Source organism: Callorhinus ursinus, unplaced genomic scaffold, assembly GCF_003265705.2.
Source record: "Callorhinus ursinus isolate GAN/ISIS: 27379988/994484 unplaced genomic scaffold, GSC_fseal_2.0 scaffold61, whole genome shotgun sequence".
Lineage (NCBI taxonomy): Eukaryota > Metazoa > Chordata > Mammalia > Carnivora > Otariidae > Callorhinus > Callorhinus ursinus.
The window spans coordinates 8,286,397-8,311,583 of NW_027397123.1; the positions used below are offsets into that span (position 1 = coordinate 8,286,397).

Sequence of the window (25,187 nt, forward strand, 5' to 3'; positions counted from 1 at the left end):
AAGGTCTGGAAGTGAGTTAATAACATTGCATCAAGTTTAGTCTCCTGGTTTTGATAATCAAACTAAGGAAATGTAAGATGTTAGCGTTTAGGGAATTTTGTGCTATTTTTACAACTCTTTTTGTTAAGTCTGACATTATTTCAAAATAAAAAGTTTAAGAAAGGTAATTTTAAAAAACTCTTCCAGGAAGTCCTGCTGGGATGAGCAATGAAAGATACAAGAGAGTTGACAGATCAACAAGTCATTAAATCACAGTGGAAAACCCCAATAATGTGGCCTCCTTTGCCTGGGACTTGGGAGCCTTATTCTGAGATGAGAAGCTCTCGTCATTCCTCGCCAGCATACCCCATACCTAGAGATCCCAGGGAGGAGCAAGTAGGCACTCCTTTTCTCTGGTTGACAGAGAGATGGTGAGCCCCCAAATGTAGGAAAGTCCCTGGGGAATAAAAATGTTGCATGTGGAATTTCAAGAGTCTGTTTGAGTCCTAGCCTTAAATATAAATAATTCTAGCCAAGGTTCTCAACATCTTGCTGGGTTTAGAGAATAAAGCAGATCTGAAGACCATCTCCTCCCCACTTGAGTGGTATTGGAAAATGACTCATTCATTCCCAGTTTCCCATCTCTCAATCTGTAAAATCTGGAGAATGAAAGTCACTTCACGGGTAAATGATGCTCTTGAAAGCACCAAATCCTTAAGATGGACTGCTCATTTCATGATCTCCAATCCCATGAAGAAGATATGGCAATCACCGAGGACAGGAGACCCATCCTCAATGCAGTGTGCAAACTCAGGGAGCTGAAATGAGCATTCGGAAATGCTCAGGACCAAACAGCCAAAGAAGGTTGGTGCCTTGGAGCCTTGACTCCTAGCTCCCAGGGCTGCCACCAGTTCACGCTTAAGAGATGAAAATTATTTTGAAAACCAAGGCCAAAGGCCACAGGCATATATTTGCAGCAGATTATTGACACGAGTGTGCCATGGACCTAGCCAATCAGAAAGTAATTTTATAAACACTGTTATTAAACAGAAGGGCAATTACTTTAAGTACTGGAAAAATGTCAGGGTCATACATGAATTTTGTGGGTATCACATTTTATTTGACACTCAGTGGATCAATGACTCCAAGTAAATTTATTCAGAAATAATATGCGCCATGTCACCAACCTTCAAGCTCAACCTCCCCTATACATATTGCCCAAATTTACAGAGGAATAATTCCTGATTTATTCAGTTTACTAAGTATCTAAAAATGCATTCAAAGCTCTTTATACATAAAAGTATGGAAGTAATTAAGGATTATGTGCTAAGTGTACAAACATGGTTTATATGACTGCATTTTAGAAAGGACTCTTTTTATTTCTGTCTTTGTCAACTGAACAGAGTACAGGGTTCTAATGTGCTGTAATCAGTGTAAGAGGGGCCCAAGGGCAGCTTTTCTGTGAGGCCTGTTTGCAAACGGAACGGCCTTGAGGTCTGCCACTGTCATGCTCCCCCGCCCCGCACTTTCAATTTCTGCTGTAGCCCCAGGGAGGGGAGCCGAGGAGACTCCAAGGGCCAATGCTGCTTCCCATCACCTTGGAGGACAGATTTCTCACAGTGTCAAATGGCCAGGTAGTTTATTCTACCCCAGTGGAGTTTGGAATGGCTCCCAGTGACTCCAGGGGTCCCGTGGCCTCCTCTCTCTTGGCCATGGCTGTTCTATTTTATATGAGTGGTCGATGCATTAAAAGGCAGGGAAGCCGAGAATGAAACACATTTCATGGACTAGACCCTCCATGAAAATACAGCAAGTAAATGAATGATTGACGAGCCTTTTGAGGTCAGCAAACCTAGTAAGGGTAAATAATAGAGATTTTTCAATGATGCTGCATTTGGGGGAGCCCAAATTTTGAGAAACCTCTGAAGAATACATTAACTTGGGCATGCTAGTTCTCAGGGCTGGAGGCAGCCGCCCCGCCCCTCCCCCCCCTGGGGGTGCGGCGGTGCATACGGGAGCCCTCGCCTGCCCCTCTGCCACCACAACAATGACAGTGAGCAGACAGACCTGCTCCTGGTTTAGAGAGAATTGTTCAGCCCTCAGAAGGGCAAACAGAATAGGCGGTCCCTGCAGAAGGTGTGTCCAAAGGGATGCAGGCCTAAGAACCCAATTTGTCTTAAAAGCCTAAGGTAACATGAGGTTGTTTCTTCCTGTTTTGACACTAAGCTTCTACTCTGCTCCACATTCACACAAAATTGCACAGGAATACCTTGCCCCCAGATCGGTTGACTGGGGAGTCCTGAAACAGAATGTAGTGACTGAGCAGCAATCTATAAACTTCTCACCCTCCCTAGCCCCCCGGGGGGACTCCCTGTGAGCCTCACAAGTGCCAGCCTAGCCCAAGGGAAGGTAGACCAGCCTTGCCAGCCTCTTGGAACTGTTCCTCCAGATGGGAATATGGTTGCACAAAAGGCATGTATCATTTGGGTCCATTTTGAAGATCTAAGTAAATTAGAAATATTCTTTCTTTCTTTCTCTCTCTCTCTTTCTTTCTTTCTTTTTGTTAAAAAGGTAGAGAATATGTTATGATGACCATGTACTTGTTTGTCTTTCCACTAGAAAGAAGTGAGGGGCTGGGAATAGACTTCTGCCTTTCATCTTTGCATCCTCAATACCTATCACATAGTAGGTGTTCAATAAATATCTATGACACAAATGGATGAAGGAATGGATGGATGGATGGATGGATGGATGGATGGATGGATGGATGGATGGATAAATGGATAGATGGATGGAGGAATAGATGGATGGATGGAGGAATGGATGGGTGGATGGATGGATGGATGGAGGGAGGGATGGATGGAGAAATGGATGGATGGAGGGATGGATGGAAGAATGGATGAGTGGATGGATGAATGCCTTGAGGCATTTGAGTTACCTGACAATGTAGCAAAACCAGTTCCCCTGCCACCATAGCTGATGGCGAACCTAAGTATACAAATCTCATCTCAGGCCACTACCATGAACCACTTACTCAGTTAAGAAAACACTTTCCTTACCATGTTTCATTGGGCCCTCACAATAGCTCTGTCAGAGAGGCCTGGCAAGAATTATTATGCCATTTGACAGCTACAAAAACTGAGTATCAAAGATGGTAAGGCCTAGCCATACACCTCGTAAGAAGCAGAGTCAGGAGGAGAACTTAGCTATACAAAAATACATTTGAAGTTCCTTATATACAAACTCATACAAAGTAATTAGGAATCACATGGGAAGAGCACAAGATGTTTTTGGTGGGTCATAGTGAATCACATACTTAATCATGTTTCCATTTTTGCACTGACTGCTAGAAGGCTCAGGTCCCAATTTGCAGCTTACCTCTTAGAGGACAAAAACTCTTGGTTTAATTTTGTAATTCTTCCTGAGAGCTGAGATGGAGCAGGGGGTTTCGATGTGTGTGTGTGGAGCAATGGAACAGGAAAGTAAAGCATGCTGTTAGACTGTTATGGTCCAGACGCAACCCTTTCCCAGCTGCTCCATCCCTGGAACTCCATGAGCAGCTCCAGCGTCATAGTGAGCAAATCAAGAGGAGGTCAGACAGGATGGGGCCATCCATCCCATGGCTCTGTCCACCTCTGCAGCTGGCCCTGGGCTTTGATGTGAGAATCCACACACCCCCCAAGTGGCCACATGACAGTTTTGGTCCCTGCCCACAGCTCAAGGTGACATTCCCACTCTGACACCCAGTCCTTAAGCATCAAGGAAACTGGCCACAATGTTGGTGGTAGGGAGTCCTGCTTCTTCTTTAGAGAGGATTACAGTAGCTTTCCACAACAACGGAAGTCACCTGAAGGACCTGTCCTGGCCCCCTCGGAAAGCCACAGAGAGAACTGTCATGATCAAGACTCCTGGTCCCCAAGCTGCCTGGACCTAGTTCCTCAGAGCCAGAAATAGCACCTGGCCTGACTTTGTGTGGCACCAGTGTCCTCCAGAGGCCCCAGACCACCAGCCAGCATGGCTCACTCTAAATTACAGGCTGGAGCCCTCTGGCCTGCAGCTGGGTAAACAGTTGGCACCCTGTGAATGTTCCAGCAGGCTGCACCCTTGGCCAAGTCCCCCAAAGGACCACCGTTGACCCTATCCAGCGAACTCATTCTGATGCACAGCAGATCACACACACAGCCCTCCCCAACTCTTGCACCTGCAGATGCCCAAGCCAAGCATTCGCCTCCTTGTTACCCCAGAAAATGTTTACCCACAAAAATTGGCCCAGGTAAAGACTTCCTAGAAATCCATTCTGTCTGCCCAATAAAATTATCTTCGTCAGGGTTCAAGGTTCCTTCTGATCGGGCACTTGATGAAAAAGTCCCTTTTCATGTGAGTCATACCATTTAAGATTTTGTAAATATTATTCCAAACAAATTTATTTTAAAAATCAATTGTAATTTCTCTTCTATGAATTTATTGTACAAATACAATTGTATTGTGTACAAAAGATATTTGGTGTGGTATTGTTCAAAGTAACGGAAATTCACAACAACCTGATATCCTGCATGAATGGGCGTCAATACCAGACTGGTTAAATAGATTATTGCACATAAAAGAATACTATGCAACTGGTAACAATGTAACTCCAGACTCAAGTCAATACTTCTAACAGCTACTTCATTCTTTTTAAGTGAAAAAAGCAGATTGAACAAAATATCAATTGTGTATTTATCATATGATCATATTTGCAACAAAATAAGACTATATGGTAACACATAAACATATTCCTACCATATTATATGTATGTATAATAGCAATTTTTCTATTTCATTATTTTCTATTTTCATATATTACTTTAATTTTTTGAATATAATTATAAAGATAAAGAGAGAAGGTGAAAGAGTTATTGATGAATGGAACTTAATTAAAATTCACAATGAAAATAATCATAAAAATATCTTCATCACAAAATGTCAATAAAAAAGCCTCATTTTACACTTTCTAAAATAAAGCAAATTACCCATAAATTAAAAAAAAATAATTTGAGGGCAGGTTATAGCTGCACTCAGTTACAAGGAACGTGTGGAAAGGATCTAATGGTGTTTTGCCGTGTATGCGATTCAGGAATCTTTTGTCAATAAATTCAACAAAAATCACTAGATTGCAGGGCTTCAGGGAGGCGAGAGGATCATTTGCTCCACGTTGCTCAGCTTGCAGACGAAGAAGAAATCTTAGTCCCAGAAGTTATGCAATATGCAGACAGCAGGGTGATGGCCTATGTCCTGGCAAGCACGCTGGCATCTCCCTGGGGGACACCGGAGCCAGCCTACGCATCCACTCTGACATCCTCACTTTCTTTTCCCTCTTCTGTTCCAGCCGGTGGCCCCATCCTGGCCACCTGTTCCCGGGCCCCAAACTGACAGCCCTGGCCCAGTGGCGAGCACTTTATACCACAGATCCTCTCCCTACTCAGCCCCGTCTTCCATGGAGGTAATCACAAAACCCTCCTTTTCCAGGGGAGGAAACTGAGGTATGGAGAGACTGACCTTCTCAAGGTCACACAGCTCATGAGGGTCCCAGATGGAGTCTGTAGAGCCCAAGCTGCTATCTCCCTCCCTTGTAGGTGTGGACCCCAATCCCATTCCCACTCAGGACCATTGCTCCCGGAGTGGGAACTCATGAAGTTTTGCCATTCCATCATGGATCTGCGGCCATGTGAGACAGGAGACAAGTTCCCTTGCCTTCCAATGGAGTCTTGACCAAAATTCTGCCAGGTGAGGTGTCCCCCACCCTCGCCGTGCATTGGAGAGGCAGGATGATGGGTTCCCTCTCACATGGGGTGAACACTGCCAATTTCAGGGGCTCGGCATCCCCAGGCCCTCAGAGCCAATACTCCACTCCAGCTGGGCAGGGCTCCCACTGCGCAGCTGTGAAGCCCAGCGACCAGCGGCACCCAGGACAGCTGAAAGCATTCAGCACTTGAAAGGAAGAGGGCGCCTTTCAAAGGCCCTGACAGATGTGCATGTCCTTGTAGGCACGTTTTCCCAGAGACATCTGCTCTTGCAATTTGCCGGCAACCTGGACGTGATCTCAGCTCGGGATCCCAGAGAAGACTCGCTGCATGGGCCCTGGGCTCCTCCTCTCCCCCAACTTTGGGTTTTTCAAACGGCCAACCTCTTTTCCCTCCTCAGTAGCAATTTGACTCCCTCGAAACAGAAAGCGACCGGGGTCAGTCTGAAGCCATTCTGAACTTGCCCTCTTATGGGAAAAAAGGGCGGTGGGGGGTGGGCAGTCACAGATGTCGGGTGGGAGTCTGTCTGGTGATGGAAGTAGCTTGCCCCTGCCTGTGTGCTTGGCACTCTGATGTCATAAAGCATCCTCCAGACCCTCCAGGATCAGCATTTATCTTGCTACAGCATCAGCAGACGGAGTATGTAACTGCCGCCTGATTTAGAATGGGTTTCCCCATCTGGAAAATGGGGATAATCAGTCTTTACCAATACAGCAAGGAGATAATGACTATAAATTACCCAGCAGCATGAACTGCCTTGAGATGCATGATCTCCGGAGTCTGGGAAGCCCGCCGCCTCTGGAGGAACAGCACACAGCCCCCCTGGTGTTCCTTGTCCAGAGCCCTACCATGCAAAGCCGTTCCTACATGGAGGGCTAGGGGCCAGGACCGTCCTAGCCCTGCCTCAGGTTTGCTGAACAACCTCTGGCCGGTCACCCACCCTGTCTGAACCTCAGTTTCTACATGTGAAAAGTAAGGGTGTTGGTTTAATTACCTTAGGGGCTGGCTACTTTTGAATCAACATCACCTCGATGCATCCCCCAAGGTCCACAAACTCAGTTTGTTGACAGATTTTGTCTACCAAGACAAAATTAACCTATTATGTTAACCTATTATGTAACAACTAGCTTATTATCCCATGCTGACTCATCAAAGGTGTATGTGGTGACCCGTTAGTGTCTGTGATAAGGAAGAAGAAACCAATGAAGCTGATATAATTCTCGCCAAAAACACTTGACATTTCTGTAAAGTTCAGCAGCCTTTTTAAAGCCCCGTTGTTATTTTATTTTATATTTTCCAAGATGAAAAGATATTCTTCCTATTATAAATGTAACATATACTCAATATCAAAATATAAAATAATACCCAAGTATAGAAGATAGACTTGGAATATAGACTTCAAAATATTTCCATGCATGCATATTATAAATGTGCATATTTTTACAAAAATGAACTCTACCATATATATTTTCTATAACTTGAGAAAACTTAATAGCATACTGTTGGCAACCCTCCATACTTATCCCCAGAAATGTATTTTATTGTTCGAGTGCCTTATCTAATTTCAATAAAGCCCTATCACTGGAGACCCGGGGTTCCTTCCATTGTTCCCCTCCTGCATAGAACAGTGTGTGCAGCATCTGCGTGGCTTACTCTGGGCACATATTTAATTATTCACTTATATTCATTGCTAGAAGTAGAATTGAAGCTTCAGATCACGCGTCCTTTTTTAAAAAACTATTTTACTTTTTTCCAAAAAAAAAAAAATGTTACCATGGACGGTACTGCTTTATGAAACCACCCTTTGCAAGTTACATACTCAATTCTACCCCTATTGTCAGCGTCTAAGATTGGGGGCACCTTCTTGTTCCCTTGGTGAAATGAATTTTTAAATTATATATTTAATAGATAAAAAGTCCTATCCCAAATGACCCATAAGATGATAATTGCGAGACAATGACTATCTGGCTACTTTCCACCTGGTGTGAGGAGCAGACTCTGCAGTATTTTTGCAGGTAAACGCGTGGGTTTTACTTGTTAATTTAAAATGACTTGAGAAGTTGTGGACCATCTGTGCAGTCTCTCTGGGGTCGATGATGTCAGGGAAGGTAGGTCGGACACTGAAGTTTTGACCATTTCCGTAGTCACAAAATACCGCTGGTGGTCCATGCATCCATCCATCTTTCCATCCAACCATTTTTCATTCATTTGTTCTTCTTAGCCTGTCTCTGTTAGTGCGCCTTTTCGGTTTCAGGCACTGGTCAGACCCTGAGGGTTCCGGGATGACCAAAGCACGCCCAGTTGGGTCCTCCTACGGCCTCCAGTCGAGAGCACTTGGCAGACACTGAATGCGTGTCCCAGCCACAAGCTCCTGCATGATTATGGTGATACCTGTGTGCAATCTAAAGACGAAGGTCGGCATGGTCGGAGAGCCGAGAGTCGGAGGACAGCCAGGACACACCGGGCAGGCCACGCGGTGGATGGACGCCTAACACCGTGCCTGCCTGCAGCTTCCAGCCTCGCCTTGTTTGTCTGGGGCAGGGCCCAGATGCCTATCTTCTCCCAACCATGGTGAAGATTTATTTAGTAGTATTATTTTTAAGCAGCTTTTCAAAGGCAGGATTAAGGTCTCTCGGGAGCACCTAGGCGGCAAGCATGCTTTCCGAATCCTGGGTCACAGAAGCTGCATTCTACACAGAGAACACCGCTCTGCCTTTGCACAGACTTGATATTGATTAACGTGTTCCTCCCTGGGCGCCTCTGCCGACCTGCTCCTTGAACCCTGGCAACTACTCAGAAGTCAGTAGCCTGGCTCCTTTGGACCAGGTCCCTAAATTCAAACCAGATAATCGTGTGTATGCACACAGGCTTGGTGGCACACATGGGACCCCTGAGCTTGCAACATCACCGACTTAACCTTTTTGCACAAGCTAGCTGCATGGGGAGAGCAGCAATATCATCCACCCAGTCGTGACTTTGGCTGTCCATGGGATTTTGGTCGTCAAGGGCACTAAATGTAGCTCTAAATATAAACAAGTGTATTTGAGCTGGATCAGCATGGTACATAGGTGGCAAGAACGTGGGCTGCACAAGGCAGGGACCTCATCTGTTTTGTTCCCCATTTTAGCCCCACTGACTGGAACAGAGCCTGGCATACAGCAGATGCTCAATGAATACCTATTGAAGGAAAGAATGTGTGTAAACATCTAACCTGTGAGCGTAGGTTACCAGCCACCTGCTTCCTCATTCCTCATCGTTGCACCGAAATGAGCATCCCAAACCCCACCCCCATCCCAAGTCTGTGTTTTGGTCACCATTGCAGATGAGGACTGTGGGGGACTGAACTTCCCGACAGAAACTTGCAGTGCACACCAGTGCACTCCGACCTTCTGCTCGGAGGTGAGTTGAGGATGAATGGAGACCTACCTGATGACCATGGAGAAGTGACATTTTTAATGCCCTTGGCTTCCTTCTTTGGGCCAAGGAAGTTCTCCCCATGATGAGCAAGTTCTAACATAGAATTTCTGAGTTTCTCAGGACCGTCCTGAGCCTTATCCATTCCATGGTATCGCCGCCCCCACTCAGCATGACATGATCCAACAGTGAGCTTGGGAGAACCCAGCTTCCTATAGCAGGAACTCTCTGTCCCGGGTCCTCTTCCATGAAGGCAACTTGACCACAGCCTTCTGGGTCCCCCTGTATTCACACCTATGGCCGCCTGCTCTCTCCTAGAGAGCAAGATGCCCACGCTGTTGTGTGTTTCTCAGCAATGGGTCCCAGGAAGTGAATCTAACTCCTCTCAGAAGTCATGTCCCCATCGGAGGTCTCAGGGGTATCTATGGGTTCCTTTCCACAACAGAGATGCTCACGTTCCAATTTTATATTCAGCCACGAGGGTTCCTGCCATCCCGGGGCCCTCCTCAGGTGGTTCAGACACCTGGGACAGGGCCCTCCTCTCAGGAGCCCCTGTGTCCAGCAGGCTGAGGGAAAGAGGTCCTCACGGGCCTCCAGCCTGCTGCCCATGTGCTCCTGGCATGTGACTTTCTAAAATGCACCCTCCCAGATAGCAGTGGTCTTCGATGTTCACTGATGGGTTCCCTGCAGACACTGAAGCCTGGCAACCAGTCACAACTCAGTCAATACTCTTTGAAGGAGTAGAGTATGTGGTCATGGGTGGATCACTTTCTCTCTCCAGGCCTCAGGCTTCCCATAAAAGTTGCCATTTAGTTGAGCTCTTTGGTACCTTCTGGCTCCCAAAGTCCACAATTTGAGGTTCCGGTGTGCTCACCCATGGACACAGAAAGTGTGAGGAGAGTCCCTCTTCTACTCAACTCTTTCCTCAGCCTGGTCTGAGAATGTAGTGGTTAGACCCTTCAGCCGAAGACTTTCCCCCCAGAAAGCAGGGCCTACATGCCAGCTGTGCCCTACCTCAGAAAACCTTCATCCCTAAAAATCAGAAAGAAGTCTCTCAGTCAACAACAGAAACAACCAGTAAAAACCATTTCACTTTACAAGGAGTTGCTGGGGGAAAATTAAAAAAAGCTCTCCTTAATGGGTCCACACTCCACTCTTAGCAGAAACACTTAAAGCCAAAGTCTCTGGGGCCTGACATTTCTGAGACCGACAGAGGGTCGCTATCACTCCTGAGTCTGTTACGAGCTACGGAAGGGCAGTGGGGGCACATAACGGGGCTCGGGCCTGAATGCTGACCAGCCAGGGGCGCGGGCATCTCTGCTGTTTGGGGTGCCGGCCAAGCCATGTCTGCATCCCTGGGCACCGTGCTGGGGCGCTCTTTCCCCCTCCTGTGTACTTCATCAAAGATGCCTTGAGTACATGGGGTGGGGGGGGTTGGACAGACAGGGGCGGGAGTGAGGAGGTGCTGGAGCCTGGAAGAGCCACGTTAGATGCATTCAAGACAGGATGGGCACGTGAGGACTCTGGTCCTGCTCCCTTCGTCTGGCCTTGGACTGCGCCCCAGATCACGTCTGGGTTTGTGGTTCTTGAAAACCAGGATCCGTCAATAGTTAGGAATATTTCGGAGTAGAATACAAGCCCAGAGTCACAATCTTTCCTCCAGTGACACTTGGTGAAAATTGTCATATTATAACCATGATACAAGCAAGCTATGGCCAAGAATCAAATCCAGAGTGGGGATTTGCCACTGAATTTCTGAGGGAACCCACTGGCTTTTAGGTGAACTCGTCCCATTAGTCCACAAAATGGCCCATGAATAGGGCAAAATGCCTCAAGGTTGCCAGGGAAAAGGGAGACAAATGTGCTTTGTGAAATTTATAGAACCTCATCAGGTCCTCGTCTGTCCTGCCATTGTTGTCCAAATTCAAAGCCTCACTTGTAACTCTCATGTTTCATATGATGAGAAAAGAATCTACAATTTCTGCTTTGTTTTGTGAAGGGATGCAAATGGCCCTAGTCCGAAGAGTAAGATGGGGTCCATTCTCTAGGTTATAATCCGAGGCCAGGTTGAACTGGCAAAGTGTACTGAATGGATATATAGGAATGAATAAACAAAGATGAGAGGGTGGAAGGAGGGAAGGGATCAGGGAGGAAGGGGGGAGGGAGAAATGGGGGAAAGAAGGGAAAGAATTCTAGTAAACCAAGGAGACAAACCACTGTTCTCCTTAAGCTTAAATATAAAGGTAGTATTTTTAAATTAGAACTTCAGATTAGAGTTTCGTTGGTTTATCACAATGAATCACAGAAAATAATGTTCCACTGGGTAAAATCATCATGTTTACCCAGATCAAAACATGGTAGAGTGAACAATTTTTCTGTGGATGGGAGTTGTCTAGATAGATGGAGTGGATAATTATGCTTTATTCTCCCTCCCCACACCTAACCATTTGTTTGCTCTAATTTTGCCTTAATTACCGAGAAAATTAAGACGAAAGTGGAGTCCCTAGGTTTTTGAATAATCTAGACAAGGATATATATTTCGTATGGCTTTGAAAAAGAGTTTTCGAAATCCTTCACGTAGCTCTGGATGGAGGGGTTTGCATGGGCACGGGGGGCTCTGTAGTCATCCTGCCCCGATGGACACGCGGACACCCACATCTCCCTTTTGACGGACGAGTCACATTGCAGCTACAGCACGGCTCCCAAAACCAGGTAGGGCCCCGGGGAGGCTCGTCTCACAGGTGAAATGTCTGGAAGACACCTGGGCATTTACCCTGCACTCCAGTGGAGTCGCTGGAGGAGGGACAGCCCAGAAGCCAAGACACCAGGGATGCAGCTAGAACTTTCCTTTATTTCTGAAGTCAGAAAACTGGTAGGCATTTCACCCGCCCCATCAGTGATGCATGCCTACAACAGGCACATACCTGTGCTGAGTACTGTGAGCAGCAACTGCAGTAGCTACATTATTGAGCACTTACTGTATATGTTACATACGTGTTTTCATTCAACTCACAGAGGTAACTATTACCCATAATTTAGAAACCGAGGCAGCAGCGAGCAACGCGTCCAAGATCGCAGGGAAGCCAGGTGTCAGGTGCGGGCAATCGACCCCAGCGTCTGTGCTCTTGATCACTCCCCTACCTGCCTTCGTGTGTATCACCAAGAACAAGGTAAACTCAGAAGTACCGAGCATCGCCTAGGGGCCAAGCCTTGTGTTGTTGCCATCACCCCCACCATCTCCCGGAAGCTCGTTTATTTCTCAGCATAACCCTGCCAGGCCGGCCCTGTTTTCCAGAAGGGGAAACACAAGAGGGTCAGGAATATGACATCCTGTTTCCAAAGCTCGAACTGCTCCCCCCACAGAAGCAGACACAAGCGCTGTGCATCCTGCTGTAAGCGCAGGGAGACCTAAGTGTGTAGCAGCTTAGGGGTGGAGGGTGACCACTCCACAGGAGCCCGGGAGGCCAGAAACACGGACCTCCAAGCCCTGGGGAAATCCTCTGTCCCCTGGTATGCCCCACTTCTGTGTGACCCGTCCAGGGACAGGGGTCTTGCAAGACTAGAGGTCCAGACTGGCTCACCCAGGAAATGTAGGGGCTCCGGTCGTAATGGAAAGGTCCTCCCCCACTTTTACTTAAGATCACGGAAACCCAGAGAGCCTCTGCTCTTGAGGATTTGCAATCTGCCTTGCGACTGGAAACAGCCCCTAAAGCGTGAAGGCTCCTCAAAGAGACCAATCCAGTGGATGGAGAAACCGGTCCAGTAACCGGAGAGCTTTCTTTTGCGGGGAAGATTTGTTTTCAGCTCCAAAAAGGAGACTATCACGTATGAAATCCGCCTCATCCCACAGCCTCATCTGACCTATGTGGTCATCAGACCAAAAAAAAAAAAAAAAAAAAAGTCCTTAAATATGGCACGGCCAGCGACTTGCAGAACCACGGAAGCACGACTAGAGGGGTTTTTTCCTTCTTCTTTTTGTAGCTTTAGAAAAATAGATAATTACTTCAGTTAATTTCAGCAAAACAGTTCAAACTCATCAGGGCTGAACAAGTATAATTTACTGCTCCTTCTGACTTATTGTTGTGACTGGTTGTGGATTGATGATTAAAGTGGTAAACAGTAACGTTTCTGTAAAATGGCTGACTCGGCTGCCAGGGTGTCAGGGGAGACACCTGCCCCAGTGGCTGGGCTGGGATTGTGCCTGCGCACGAGGCTGTCAACAAAGAATATAAGTATTTGACAAGGTGTTATCTAATTGTGTTTTTAAAAGCCACGATACGTACATCTTTTAATGTGTCACTTTAAGCAGCCGGAGAATTTCTTTTATTAAAAAGTACAAAGGAAAAATGAATGCCTTGCATTTTCTTTTTTTTTCCCTCCCCCCCCCTTGTTATTTCTTTTTTTCTTTTGCTTTCCAAGCTCTGCCCTTTTGCTGTCATTCGGGGGAATATATTTTGCTCTTTAGTCAAAGTGGCTTTTATTTAAATGGTTGCCCAGAATAGCTCAGCCACATTAGGTCTATAAGGAGAAAGAACAGTATGTCCCACAGACATACCGATCTCTGCTCTGGTCCTGGTGGGAATTAGCTGAGGCAAAGAAGGCAAAGAACAAACCTCTGATGTTCTGAGCCCTGAGAGTGAGGGTCAGTGCGGGCTTCCTCAGCATGTGACCCTTGGAGACGCCCCTCACCCCTGCCCCTCCTCAGGGCCCCTCTGTCACAGGCCCCTGGGACTCCGGCCTCCCCTTCCCCTCTCCCCTCTCTCTGGGCCCTGACCCCTGTCCCACAAAGCTCTGAATTCCGGACAAGACAGGTCCTCTCGCCCAGAAACGTGGCCAGTGGCCGGGAAAGGACAGCAGGAGTCTGGGGAGGCCCTGGGCACAACTAAATACAGCTAAGGGGATCCACGGTGCCCTGCAGAGTTGGGATTTTGAAAGAACCAGAAAGAAAGCACTTGGAGAAGGCAGTGGGAGGGACAGACAACCGAGGTCCAGCAGGAGCAGGTCCCAGCACCGCCCCCGGGGCCTGAGGGAAGACTTGGGGTGGGGTACCCAGCTCTCAGCTACATGGGCAGAGGGGACGGCCATGTGTGTCATTCAGAGGAACCCAAGTCCTCGGGCGGAACTGGCCCAGCTTCATTTCCACTCTCTGGTTCCCTGGTCCCACTTGGGAAGCATTTCTTGCTGCGTCTTGGGGCACCTGCCTGCAGGCCCATGTGGGAAACACTGACAGAGAGAAGCAGCTCTGGAGGAACCCGCCTGCCTCAGGCAACACAGAACACACAGGCACTCCTCCGCGGTGGGGTGGGATTCAGGGCACCCAGGGAGAGAGGCTTGGGGGTGACTTGAATCCCACACCTCAAATCCACACTCAGGCCCGTCTACACAGCTCCTCTGGGCTGGGCTAACTCGGATGTTGGCTTCAATTTTCACTGAACTGAATGCAAGTCCGTGTGGTTTTTGTCCTGAGGGAGACAAGAGAAGTGGGGAGGGAAGGAGCCGGGCAGGCCAGCTTGCAGCACCGGGGAGTGGGCAGGACCTCTAATAACCCCTGACTGCCCGGGTGCGCCCCCTGCACTGCTCCAGGGGGCTCCAGGGGACTCCAGGGGGCATACTGGGGACAAAGGCCTTATGCTCTGGTCAAGGCTGCTGTTTAATCTCTTGCAGTCTGTGTCATGGGGTAAGTCAAGCAACGTGCATGCGACTGGTTATGCAAGGAAGGCAATGGCCAGTGATGGGGGGAGCCGGGGAGGAAGGCGGCAGCAGGCCGCCGAGCTCCCCCCAGGAGAAGGACCCAGCCTGAGATAGCACAGAAGGCGGGGAGACCCACGCCTGGCTCATGTGTGTCTGCCCAGGCCATGGCCCAGAAGGCAGCCCCAGAGAGCGGGCTAGAATGGGCCCTAGGCCTGCCCTCTGCCTTTGCACAGCCCGCCCAGGTGCAGCAAGGAGCACCGGCTGGTGGCGCTCTGTGGACAGATGCGGGGGCTGCGCCGAGCAGTGACTTCGTGTTGTTGGGCAAGGCCAGCAGAGGTGACGGTTGAGGTCTGGGGCAAGCAATCCGAGGAGCGCTCCTCGGCATCGAATGCCCACCAATTGCTCCGAGAAAGGGCTTGGGGTCACTGACTGGACCTGGTATTTGACATCTGGGGGGCAGTGCAGCTCACGGCAGCCCCATGGAAGATGCTGCGTGTGGTAGTTTGCAAAGACCAGAGGAGGAAACCAAGAAGGGGCTGTGGGGCAGACCCTGGGCGGCCAGCTGCTCCCCGAGGTCAGATGATACCCTTGCATCTAGCCTCCAGTTTGTCTTCTCAGAGTCTCCAGGCCTCCACCTTGGAAGATTCACTCTCCCCAGCTAGCTCATGCCCTCCAAGTGCTCTGAAGGCCTTGCAGGCCGGCTGACCCCAGCTCTCAAGCCCAAGGCTCTGTGGGAGGCCACTGCCAGGTAGCTCAACAACAGTCCTCCTAATGACAAGCTGACCTCCCTGCTTAGAGTCATCAGTCCCGAGGAAGGCTTGGGAGGCAGTGGGTTGGGGTCGGGGGGGGGGGGATGGCAAGGAAATGCAAAACTCCCTCATCTGCCAGCTTCCTCAGAGCCAGAGCTGGCCTTGCCACAGACTAGAAGGGTTTTGCTTTCACAGAGAGTCACAACTGCGTCTATTCTGCATGCCTGCCTTTGTAGGAAATGCTCCATTTCCAGAAAGTAGGAGCCATTCATAAGAGAAGGTACCTTTGGGATGCTGGCCAGCGTTGGTCCGTCTGCAGCGGCATGGACAAGAGCCCACGGCGGCCTGCTGCCGCCTTCCTCCCCGGCTCCCCCCATCACATCCCTACAGAAGTGCCCCAAATCTCCTCGAATCTGGAATATTGGGAGACCCGGCCACAGGGCAGCTCACAGGCATGTTCTTCCCCTGAGCGTCCTTCCTTGCTGCCCACGGACCAGTGGGAACCTCCCTGGGGTTTCAAGGAAGTGGTGTTTACTCCAAGGGAGGGCACAGTAAAGCTGGGATTGGCCTGGAATTGGATCAGACACCAAGAAATAGAAAAGCAGCAGGCTTCGGGAGAGGGAAGAGAGGAAGGAGGCCCCACTGATCCATCTGGACAAACTCTGACTGTTCCCACCCTCACACTGACAGATGCAGGTATTTCTGCCCGGTTTTTTGCTGGGTGGTTTTCACACAGCATCTTCTCTCTGATCCACCAGGCTGTAGTTATAAATACTTGATAGCATGTGCACCAAAGGATCTTTTGACAACAGGTTTAATGAAGGGTTCTGCTCCAGATATATGGGAGAAGATGCTGAACCTGACAATGGCTTCTAAATGGTATGGATGTGAAAATCCTCAGCAAATAATAAACGCATTTCAAGCTTTATACCTGTTTATTTCACACTTTCTTTAATATACCAATTATTCATGTAACACCTAACTGAGAAATGTGTTATATCTAGCAATCACTTATAAGAATTTGCTAAACAGTAGCACAACGGATGTGTCCATCACCAGATCATTTATCATCACTCTACAACCATGAACTTGCTGGCAAATGGGGGGTAAAGTTGATTTAATCTTTGGGTTTAGAAAAAAAAAACACAGAAGATATTTGTGATTATGAGACATTTGCTTTTCATTTCCACAGCCAGTTAGGATTCACAAACATGAAAATCCATTATGGAATGGTGTATAAAGTGTGACCGCGTCTTGTTCAGTCAATTAGTGAGCTGAGCCCAGGCGTGCTGCTTATCTGATAATCTGCATCTTCTGTCTGACGAAAGTAAAGAAGATATTCGAAGAGACGGGGTATGGGTCAAAGGGGGGCTTGACTCAGCCAGCCGCACTTTGTATCCAGAGGCCCACCTGCCTGACTCATGTTCATTCCGCGTCCTAAGAAAGGGTCCAACAAAAGATGTTCAAAAGACTTGCCAGGAGTTGTACTCCCAGTGTGTTGGACACCTCTTGATTTAAAGTCTCTCCAACTTCTACTCCTTGAAATCCTCTGTGCCCCCTTGACACCTTTATGCAATGCCAATGGAAAATTTATCCCAAAATGGATGCTATTTTTGCTTTGCAAGTATTTCATGCATAGTGACTTGTGCATGGAAATTACCTTGCACATCTGTATTCTGATTATGATATTTAGTGCAAGGGTCATGAATAATAATATTGCTAAATATGCTTATTGCCATCTATAAATAAAGGTTATCACACCAGAGAAGGTTTTGTTTTGGAGTGGCAGAACAAGGCAGGTTAGTTGCAAGACAATAGAACTTTAATTTTAATATGAAAATAAATACTTAAATTTATAAATATTCAAATGATTTCCAAAGCAGGAGAAACGCACCCCTACCTGCTCAGCAAGTGAGTACTAAGCTTTCCAAAGGGTGCTGGGAAAGTCTTCCAAAGCCACCTTGCTCATGTTGATACGCAACTCTGAAGGGCAGTGACCCTTTCTGAGGGATGGGTTTCTTTTATATTTTAATAAAATTATAGTTTGTGATTAAAAGCCCAAGACAGCCTGTTGTGTCTCCTCAAGTTGCTCCAACAAACCCCTCCAAGAAACTCAGAGGGGAGGCTGTGCATGGGACAGGTGAATGGGGTGGCTGAGGGAGGGTACAAGGCAGAAGGACGTAGCAGTCACGGACATACAGAGCATGAACAGAGCGCACACCCCAGCCCCCCGCCCAGCATCTCAGAGCTGACCCCCATCTCTGCAGGAGGACTGGCCATTTCTCCTTTGTTGTCATCTCCTTCTCATCTGAATTCTCTTCTACCAAAAGGGTGGGGGGCATGTGTCTCTGCCTTTCTGGTGAGTTTCCCATTGTCTGGTGGCGTTGGTCCGACTGCCTGGGAAGCAGGCCCAGCTGTGCTGAGCTCTCCCATCTGTGTCCTTCTGGGCCCTGTGCACGGGGCATTGTGATTTGGGACACACCAGAAGACCTTGGTCTTCTCCCGCCACCTGCCGGCAACCACTAGCCATATGTCGGTTCCCTGCTACCTGGGAGGATTTCCATCTATTCTTCCTGATTCCCAACCAGCCCTTCCTCAAATAGCCAGCCATCAAAGAGGCTTTTTTTTTTTTTTTTTTTTTTTTTGTAATTGCTGGCTTAGGAAGAACCACCAAAAACAAACATTAGACCTGGAAGGTCCTCTGAGACACTCAACGGTCCTCATTGTGCAGATGAGGAACCGGCCTTACTGAGTAAAGGGGCTTGGCGAGGTAGTTAGTAAGGTCTCCCTCCTCCTGGGGCCATAACGTCCAGTAGAAGGAGGGGTGTCTACTTCTAGCGCTGTAAGTGTATTGCAGCCTGCAGTGCAAACTGATAGCACATATAGGGCGGGAACATTTTAAAACTCACTGTAGGACCCTTTTGATGGAGATGATAGGAAAAGAAAAGCTGGTAGCTCTTGCCTTTCCCAAACCAAAGGCAAAGCAAAAGCTTTGAAGGCCGACAAAGACTTTCTGGAAGACATTGTAGGCCACCAAAAGTTTGGCGTGTCATCCACACTCTGTGGCCCACAACACCAGGGCCCAAGTGCCCTGGGAGGAGCGTCCCTGGGGGAACAAGTTTGACCACCCAGTCCCTGTCAAGCTCCCCCAAGGAGACACTAGGAACACACGGCAGCACTCTGGCTGTCATCGAGAGTGTCTCAGCTCTCATGCGACAGGTCAGAGAACCCATGAGGAAGGTCCCTGATGTTGGCATGACCCACGTCAGCTCTGCCCAGGCCTGACACCGAGAAGACGCATGAGTCCAACTGTCCCAGCAAAACTGGGTTGTCTGGATGGACCCAGGGGGCAGGCTAGACATAGAGTCAGCTTTTTATCATCTTCAAAGATCCTTTGTGGCACATGCCCATAGCACCCCACCCCTATCCCCATCCACACTCACCTCTTCCTCCAAAGGCTGTTGGGAGGGAATGGGACATGGACGCGCCCCGCCTATGTGCAGGGCCAGTTGGAAGAGCCAGAGGATTAATTCCCTAGACGCAACCCTCAGCTAAGGACAAACGGAGAGCCGGGGAGTAAATACCCCAGAACTTGCTCCTCAGTTGAGATAACTCTGAAGTGCATCCCACATTGTTTTCTTGCGTCCCCCAGTGACGTGGAACCCCAGGGGGCCACCATGGTAACGGGCTTGGTAACAGAGCCCTTAACGGTCTCCTTCCCTTCCCTTACCTCACTGCCCCACCCCCTACCTGTTCTTCCTGAGGTCACCCCCAAATAAACCACTTGCATGAAATTCTCAGACATCCACAACCCAGGGAATGTCTGTGGAAGGAGGTATTTGGTACCAGAACCAGTTCTTTGCACAGCAATGACAGCCAAAGCAAAACGAGGGTTGTGGTTGGACCCCTTTGATTTCACAAGAAAGTAATGGAAACTTCTCATTGCTTAAGCGATCGATTTAACCAAAATGTGTCTCTTAGTTGTCACCCCCCGGCAGGAAGTCAACAGCACCGCCCATCTTGGTGTGCAAGAGCAATGAAGGTCTGCCGCACAGGATCCTGGCACCAGCAGGGGCCTCGGCAGCAAGGCTGAGCCCTTCCCTCCCCGTGGCACAGACCACCCGAAGGAGCATGCCACACTGCCCTGGGTGGGAGGGGGCTAAGAAGTAGGAGGTCTGTTCCTATTCTGAACCTATACCTGGTGCCCTCCAACTTTCCACTGGATCCAGTTCTGAGGTCTCCTGGACATCTTCCAGCACATCCAGAGACACTCCCACCCTCCTCCACCAAGTCTGTTCTTCAGCAGCTTCTTGAAGGGCCCCCCCGCCCCCGCTCACTGAGACACCTCCCGCCCCGGTTCCCAAACTGCACTTGTTTTCATAGTGCCTCTGGGACTCCCACCATATTCTTCTATCACCTGTACTGTTATGTATTCACTTTCTTAATTTTTATTATTATTTTTTTAAAGATTTTCTTTATTTATTTGACAGAGAGACAGAGAAAGCGCACAAGTACGCAGAGCGGCAGGCAGAGGGAGAGGGAGAAGCAGGCTCTCACTGAGCAGGGAGCCCGATGTGGGGCTTGATCCCAGGACCCTGGGATCATGACCTGAGCCGAAGGCAGCCGCTCAACCGACTGAGCCACCCAGGTGTCCCTGTATATACTTTTTTTAAAGAATAGCTCTCTTTAGGTGGTTCAGTCAGTTGAGCATCTGACTCTTGGTTCAGGCTCAGGTCATGATCTCAGGGTCATGAGATCAGGCCCCGCGCTGGGCTCCGCGATCAGTGGGGAGTTGGCTGGAGAGTCTCTCTCCCTCTGCCCCTCCCCCCACCCCCACACCCCCGCTTATGTGTGCGCTCTCTCTCTCTCTAAAAAATAAATAAGTAAATTTTTAAAATAAAATAGCTCTTTTTACTCTCCAATACATTCATTCCAAAAGAAAGCTTTATATCAGAACCATAAATGGAAACCCAGGACTCAACTTGAAAACAGGTACATTTACTCGTAACAGTGAAAGTGGGAGCCACATCCTATTGCAGCAGGAGCAATTGCCTAAAAGAGGCTCTGAGGCTTCAGACCTTCTCTCTCTGGGTTAAGAACTGTGATTAGTGAGTGTTGGGAAGGCGCAAAAGACAGAGCAGCTCCAAACTGATATTTTCTTCTTGGTTTTAATCAGAACGGTCAGAAGAAAATTGGAAAGGGAATTCATTTTCCATGACGCTTCTGTGGGCTGTGGGTCTACTGTGGCATCCTCGGTGAGAAGTACATGCCCCACTCTGGGAAACCGTCCCTCTGCATAGCTCCAGACCTCTCCTCCTCTAGATTCTCTCCTTGGGCTGACCTCCAGTCTGCCAATCTGCTTCCCCAATGGGACATCTGGGATGGCACAGGTAACCCCCTGGTCCTCTTGCTGACCGCTGTGACAAGGACATTCGGCGTCTATTGATGCAGTCATGACCATATTAGTGTCTCAAGAGAACGTGGGCTCAAGGCCCAGGCCTGGCATGGCCCTGCCGTGGGGATACCCACAGTCAGGTGACAGGACACCCTGCTTGTTCTGCATGGGTGCTGTCCACCAGAAGGGCCTGAGATGGCTGTGCGAGCTGGGTAAGATCTGTGCTCAGTCTGACCTGCAGCCCAGCAGGTGTATCTGCGATTCAAGGCACAGCTGCCAGCCCAGGGAGCTCCCCGGGAAGCCACGTGTTGCTGCTGGATGAAGATTGAACTTAGCAGCTGGGGCCTCTGAGCTCTAGTGGGACTCCCACAAGAGGGGGCAGAGTGCCCTGAGTGGCAAGGCCACGCATGCACCCACCGACAGTAGTTAAGTAGTAAACAGAAGTACCTTTTTAATGCACCAGTTACAGAAGCAACTCCAACTTAACCTTGTGAACCTCCGAGTTACCACGGCTGCAGGCTGCAAATGTGGTGGGGAATAAGCAGGTCAAAAGGGGTTCGCGGCACGTGCAAGCGCTAGGCTTCTCCCCAGTCCCATCGGAAGGGAACCTCCACCCCTTCGACAGTGCAGGCGCCCCCACCGCCATCCTCCAACAGATGCATTTCTCCCCCAGAAGGCTGCCACCTAAAACACAGCCTTGTTAATCCATTCAGGAGTGAACCCTCCAGGCTATGAGGCTGGAGATCAATAGCTCAATTGAAAATAAAGGATGCAAGGGACCACAGGCTGAAGGAGGCGGCCCAGGACAGTCTGGCCAGGCCCTTACTAGTTCCCGGAGCCTGCCACACCTGCTACACCCAGAAGTAGATGCCAGATGCCACGAAGGGGTGAGCACCTCAAGAGCTTCACAATGGGTGGCGGAGCATGTGCTTGCCATAATTAAGAGACTGGGAGAATGGGGAAGTAACGCCAACTGATCTTGATTTAGTTGGAAAACACACACCCTATCATTTGTTGTTAACTATTAAAGTCATTTAAGCCCTTCTGAGAATAGATCTAACATCGGCGTGCTTTGAAGGTTTGATATGTCTTGTAATCCATAGATTATTGAAGTTAATTTCTCTGCTGAGATCCTGCTATCAGTGCAATTGCATGCATACTCAAAAATGGGAGGGAAAAAAGCAAAGAAAGATTTTTAATTGTATTTCTGCTATGCCTCAGTCTAGAAGAGTAACAATGGTGGAAATGGCTGGTTGAGGATCTAGAAGGAAAGGGTATCTTAACTCTTTTCTAACCTTTTCTCAAGATCTATGTAGACAGAACCATGTATACATGTTTATCATTCACTCATCTAGGAATCTTTTCTGGTTGTTTTTAGAGAGTTCCCTTATAGGATAAGATAAAGTGGGCAATAACAATGTGTTGATTTATATCGTTGTGAATCATTTTTTCCATACTTTAAATTAATTTTAATTGAATCTCATCCTCTTGACTTTCATTTACTTTTAAATGAGTTTCAGTTGTGGAGTTGCAATGCAACTGACTCCAAGAGTTGACAAGTTTTAGTGTTTTGATCATAGATTATTATATAATGTTGACAAATGTTTCTTGGACTACAATACTGCATATTAAGTACTATATAATACTCATGGTACTCTCCATCCACACAGTATATTACAGGTAGGCAAAAAGCAGGCTAACTGTGTGAAAATGTAATTAATTTCCAGAAGGCACTATTGCCTCAAGAAGTGATTGCAAATAATTTACCTGTTTATGACCACCCTCCAGAAGACGGCTAGCCAGAAGAGACTTTTTAAAAATGATATTCAGTATTGGAAATGATACCAAGTGCCAGAAGGAGGGAGGAAGGAAAGGAAGGAAGGAGGGGAGGAAGGGAGAAAGGGAGGGAGGGAGGAAGGAACGAAGGAACGAAGGGAAGGAAGGAGGGAGGGAGGGAGGAAGGAAGGAGGGAGGAGAGAGGGAAGGAGGGAGAGAAGGAAGGAAGGAAGGACGGAAGGAAGGAAGGAAGGAAAGAAAGAGGGAAGGAGGGAGGGAGGAAGGAAGGAACATGGCTTCCTGGGTTTGTCTTCAAAGATGCTCTTGGGCCAGCTACTCTTCCACTAGCTCCATGAATTTTCCCTCTAGGCTCTGAATTTCAGCTGTGTCCCTCTCTGGAACTTTGACCCTAGATGTTGAGTCTTGAAAGGTCCTGAGTGACTGTGGACATGCAATGGAGCAGAGAGGTCAAGTGTTCTTGCCAACCCGCTCATGCTGGGGCCAGTTATGGGCTTCCCACTTCTTTATTGCATCAACACATATGGAAGAACATTGCTACAGCCCAGTTGCCCACCAGAATCTCATCTATCCAGGTAGAACCAGGATAAGCACAGAGCCCTCACGTTTCTAGGGGTGGGCACAGAGCAGGGCCCATTGCACTCTGTTTCATAACCTCTTTTATAACAACCCTCAAAGAGAGATGTGGCTGCCAGTTCACGTTATGGATGATAAAACTCAGTCTTAGAAATACCTTGTAACCTGCCTAAAGACACATTACTCCCAAGTGGTTGAGCTGGGATCCAAACTAAGTGTAAACTCTAGGAAGGCAAGGATTTTTCAGGGGAAGGGGCAATCTGGAGGGGCTTGTCTTGCTGACTGATATATTTCAAGTATCTGGAACTGTGCTTGGCACAGAGTGGGAGCTCACTGCATATTTCTTGAATAAATGAAGAAATTAGCCCCAGTACTTTCCACTGCAGTGTGACAAATGCTGAAGCTGATGTTTCAAATGTCAAGCTATGTGGTGCAGACAATGAGAGAATGTTATATGGCTGTCAAGTGGGAGATGACACATGTGGCCTAGGGTCAACAAGAAAGGCTTGCTGGAATTGCACTACTGGGTATTTACCACAAAGATACAAATGTAGGGACCCGAAGGGGTACGTGTACCCCAATGTTTATAGCAGCAATGTCCACAATAGCCAAACTGTGGAAAGAGCCAAGATGCCCATCGACAGATGAATGGATAAAGAAGATGTGGTATATATACACAATGGAATATTATGCAGCCATCAAAAGGAATGAGATCTTGCCATTTGCAACGACGTGGATGGAACTGGAGGGTGTTATGCTGAGTGAAATAAGTCAATCAGAGAAAGACATGTATCATATGACCTCACTGATATGAGGAATTCTTAATCTCAGGAAACAAACTGAGTGTTACTGGAGTGGTTGGGGGTGGGAGGGATGGGGTGGCTGGGTGATAGACATTGGGGAGGGTATGTGCTACGGTGAGCGCTGTGAATTTTGCAAGACTGTTGAATCACAGATCTGTACTTCTGAAACAAATAACGCAACATATTTTAAGAAAAAAGGAAAAGAAGAAGATAACAGGAGAGGAAGAAAAGGGGAGTATGTCAGAGGGGGAGACGAACCATGAGAGATGATGGACTTTGAAAAACAAACTGAGGGTTCTAGAGGGTAGGGGGGTGGGGGGATGGGTTAGCCTGGTGATGGGTATTGAGGAGGGCACGTTCTGCATGGAGCACTGGGTGTTATGAACAAACAATGAATCATGGAACACTGCATCAAAAACTAATGATGTAATATATGGTGATTAACATAACAATAAAAAATTAAAAAAAAAAAAGAAAGGCTTGCTGGAGGACAGGCCTTGAATTTCAGGTAGGTGGTGCAGAAGGGAGGGTGTTCCCAGTGGGATGCATCTCAGGGAAGTTGGGAGAATGCAGAGGTGAGGCTGGAAGAGGTGGGTGACAAAGGTGGGCCTGGCCTGCTTGGCAGGGGGCTTACAGTTAGCTATGCTGACTGTTGATTCTAGAAGCACAAAAGGCTGGGTGACACCAAACATCCCACTCTGAGTCAACTGGTACTTTCTGTGAGTCACAAGCCTACTTCCTGAATTTCTAGTCATAATCAACCCTTCCTGACTGTTAGAGGCATAATCACTGCTCCGAAGTCCCCATCAATAGCCAAACTTGTCAAGCCTGAAGAGTTATTTATTCATTCATTTGTTCATAGCTTTGTCCATCTACCCATTCATCCATCCATCCATCTATCCATTCATCTATCCATCCACCCATTCATCCATCCATCCATCCACCCACCAACCCATCCATCCATTCATCCATCCATCCATCCATCCATCCATCCATCCATCCATCCA

At 48.1% G+C, this 25,187-nt stretch overlaps 1 protein-coding gene and 1 long non-coding RNA gene across 6 annotated transcripts in view; both read right to left on the reverse strand.

Moving 5' to 3' along the window:
• ZNF536 (zinc finger protein 536) overlaps nt 1-25,187 on the reverse strand; it is a 420,861-nt gene that overhangs the window by 85,723 nt on the left and 309,951 nt on the right. The gene's annotated exons all lie outside the window — the stretch shown is intronic.
• LOC141371217 (uncharacterized) lies at nt 16,768-19,229 on the reverse strand. The gene is made up of 2 exons (XR_012375985.1): nt 19,056-19,229; nt 16,768-17,049 (listed from the first exon to the last, which is right to left on the reverse strand). It is a non-coding gene; the product is annotated as an uncharacterized lncRNA (long non-coding RNA).